The sequence below is a fragment of the Melanaphis sacchari genome, unplaced genomic scaffold, assembly GCF_002803265.2.
Source record: "Melanaphis sacchari strain LSU unplaced genomic scaffold, SCAv2.0 Contig105_pilon_pilon, whole genome shotgun sequence".
Taxonomy (NCBI): Eukaryota; Metazoa; Arthropoda; class Insecta; order Hemiptera; family Aphididae; genus Melanaphis; species Melanaphis sacchari.
The window spans coordinates 441,631-445,814 of record NW_020270395.1 but is presented as its reverse complement, the minus strand read 5'-3'; the positions used below and the strand labels follow the sequence as shown (position 1 = coordinate 445,814).

Sequence of the window (4,184 nt, the reverse complement as noted above, 5' to 3'; positions counted from 1 at the left end):
AATTTTTTTTTCTTCTTAAAACGTGTATTTGACTGCCACTACAATTGTAGATAAATACAATATTTTTCATCAACTGTTATTACAACAATTAAAATAAATCGAAACACATACATTTTAGGTACATAGTCACTACTCACTAAGTAAGTACCTACACTTGCTGTATATTATATATTATATACTCACTTATCACTCTATTTTATACCAGGTATTATAATATATATTAAGTACCTACGTTTTAATGTGTGTTTTAACGTCCGAACGGTAGTGTTTAATTAATCTCGTTGTCTGATTTCAGTGTACCTACCTACCAACGTTATTGCTCTCTATAAAGTAGAAGTTTAACGTATAGGGGCCCACGCCCCGCGTCCAAACAACACATAATTGCGTGCAAACATTATTTGTTATCCTTTGCTTACGTAAGTTTCTATGCTCGACGTTCGTGCGCGAATTACTAATAAATTATTATGTACCCTTTGAAACCGCGGATATTATTCACATTATGCATAATTAAATTGCGAAATGTTTCATGCGCGAGAATTACTGGAAACAAGGTAAGACTGACGACTATAATAATAATATCTATAGAGCTATTACCCGCGGCAGACTCGAACAATAATTACAAAATTGGAAATTTAATATTACCGTAGGCAATAAAAGTCAAGTATGGAAAATCTATTACACAAATTAGTCAGAATATAAAAACTGTATATTAATTGGCTTATGTAAATTATCTTTACTTAAACGTGTTCTGATGTTTAACCTCCAAATATTAATCAGAACTCCATGGTTTTTTATACAAACTATTTGTCGGCTATTATAGGTAGATACAATATGTCAAGTGAAAATCTTCGGGTCTTATACCTACAGTAACGCAAATTGTGTGTACATTTAACGTAAGTAAACGTTTTAACAACAATTATATGCAAGTATAAAAATAAACTGTATGAATCTAATTTATATTGTATTTTTGTAGTCCTTAGGTTGTAAAGAAGACAGGATAGAGTGAGATTAGATTGAGTATGATGCGTGTGAATACTGTGAACAGATAAATGTATTTAATAATAAAATCAAGTATACATATACTCATATCATTACCTGCGTAGATAAGTAAATTTAAGTTTATCTTAATCGTATTAACTGTTTATGTAGGTATTAATATTTTCCATTTGGAAATTTGATTATTATTTTTAGAGTCTAATTGTAAAATTGCATGTACCTACAGCTAGTGGCGTATTTTGAATGTTTTTTGGGGGAGTGTCCAGACAATTTAAGTATAAACTTTTTGTTAATTGGTTGTAATATATCTCTGTTTTAAATCTAATACCTACCACTAAGCTCATAATATACTCATCAAATATTGTAATGAAATATTTTTTATTTATTTAATTAAAAGTAGAAATTTTTTTGTAATTTAAATCAAACAGGTATAAAATACCTACTGTAAACATAATTTTAATTAAAAAATAAAAGCAAATAATAATATGTTTTGAAATAAATATATATATAGATATTTAAGATCCAATGTATTTATATATTAAAAAAAAAAACATCATTGTAATTAATATCTAAATATATACAAATTTCCGCTGGAAAAACAAGTAACACAGACACATGAAAGCACGGAGCCGCAAGATAAAAATATAAATTGTATGTCTACTGTAATAGGATAATAATATAAAATTATTATACATTATTATTACACATTTGTTACCATAATCGGTCACAATAATTTACTAATTATTACTATATATTTTGTTTGTTATATTTGATACCAGTAGTGATATAAGAATAATAGTTTTATAAATAATTAAAAATATAATAGGATAATAAGTACATTTTTTGAAACTAAATTTATTTTTTTCCGAATTAGTTTATGACTTGATATAATATTAAATTAGTTCATAATGAATTATGTATTATTGTTTGCCAAATTCCTTACAAAATTTATCAAAATTAAATACTTATTGAATTTTTTTTTTTTGGTTTGGGGGGTGTCTAGACACCGTAGACACCCCCTCCCCAAAATACGCCACTGCCTACAGCAAAGATGCAACTTGGGTAGCGGTGGTTTATTTTTGAGTGGGCAAAGGAGATTACTAAAATATTCGTATAGTTATTAGTTATTACCTACTTCGAACATATATATTGAGGTAATGAGTTACGAACAATGTTTTTTTTTTTTAATGATGAAAAAGTTAAGATCGAGTTTGATATCAGATTATGTCATTCTTGATAATATGTAGGTACTTATTCTAAGAAATGTATTAATAAATTACATAATTTATTGAAAATATATAGTTGATATACAGAAAATGTGTTGTATCTATGCAAATAAAATTGAAATTTTTTGATTATGCAAAGAAAAATCAAAATTAAATAAAATTCAAGTTTCAAAATACTGCACTTTGACAAATACTAACATGCCTCTCCCACCTAACTCCGCACAATGGATAATAATTAATAGTATAATCATTTTGTTATGAAAACTAAATTGAAGAAGGAGCCCATATCTTTTATTTTATAGGTGACTTAAATATTGTAATAAAATATGAATCAATATCATAAGTAATCCCTAAATCTTTATGATCAATAAATAATTGAGATTAGATAGACTGCGTATGTGTACAGTGTAACGCAGAATTTTATACTGCTATTTATTTTAGATTAAATTTAATGATTTATGACTATGGTATAATATTCATATTAGCCGAGAAGACAGGGAATACATTTATAATTCATATTAATTATAAAGACATTGTAAATTGTAATACTCATCTTAAAATCTAAATCTTGATTATCTTTTTAAAAAAATTACGTATTATTACAGTTTATTTATAATAATACCATTGATTATAGAATATATAATAAGTATAATAAGTATGTTCTATAATCAATGATAATACGTAGATATGGGTTTATGAGCTCTTTATTAGTCGCATAGAGTGCGCGACTAGTTTCGTAATTTTTTAAAATGAGATATTATTTTTATTAATTGTTGGGTACACGATAAGTTTTATCAGTGTAGATTTAAGATAAATCTGTCCATATTTCACTGGAACATTAAACTAATAAATTTAATACATTTTAAATGTATACTACTCGATCATTTATAGTAATGATCTTATCTATACCTATCGGATATCATAATCTTGGTGTAACGTTGTAGCCAGATATTAATTATTCAAACGTTGTCTATCTTTGGTATAGACGTGTGTGCAATGACAGATTACCTAACGAGTGGATTTTGATGTTAATAATATTAGACAAGATTCTTTTTGGTAAACCGAATACAATTTAATGTATATTGAAATAAAATATTAATATGGTATATATTTTAGGTACCTGACCGATTACCTGGTAGCACAGAGAAAACGATGAAATGAGACAAAGCAGGGACAAATGCACCTAAAACAAAATTTTTTTTTATGGTCAGTAATAAAATTCTCAGGTATGAAAATATTATTGTTCAATCTAATCCATCCACATCGACAAAAACAATCTACACACAAAAATGCTTAACAATTAAAAACTTATTTATTGATTAATTAATTACTGGTTTAAGTGACTGGTTATAATATATTTTATAATAGTATCGGGAATTTTACAAACAATTATTATTATTACGGACATTTGATCACACAAGTATGAATTTGAGCGATAGACGAAAATAAGTTTTCATTATCGTTGGTATTTATCAGCCCAATTGTTTTATTGCACAATATATACTGTACTACCTATATAGGATAACACATTGATGATATAGCCGTTACTTATATCTTTTTGTTTAGTATTAGTTTGAGTTGTTTGACATCACAATATGGATTGTTTTAAGCATTTAAGCAAGCTATTGGTGAAAAAGGTAAACCGTTGTTACTTCTCGATGATTTTAAGTTTCAAAAATGTATACTAAATCAAATAATGGAATTAAGTGGAGGTGTGTAGTTAAATTGTGTCCTTAAAATATATTATCTGATGGAAGTGAAACGGTGCTTTTAAAATCTAACTATAATCGATGTCTATATTAATTTATTTTATAATTATAACTAATAAGTATTTTAAAATATTTTGAGTGCAATTATTGGTCTATCGACCCTAAAATGTACAAAGCGTAATTGGTATGTAAAATGTTAATTTTAAGGACAATTGTAAACTCCCGTTCTGCATCCGTATATTATGTAATAGCC

The 4,184-nt window shown here is 26.6% G+C and overlaps 1 long non-coding RNA gene across 1 annotated transcript; it reads left to right on the top strand.

Moving 5' to 3' along the window:
• The first annotated feature begins 347 nt into the window (after positions 1–347).
• Positions 348–1,097, top strand: LOC112603309. The gene is made up of 3 exons (XR_003115160.1): positions 348–551; positions 821–893; positions 974–1,097. It is a non-coding gene; the product is annotated as an uncharacterized LOC112603309 (long non-coding RNA).
• Positions 1,098–4,184: the final 3,087 nt, after the last annotated feature.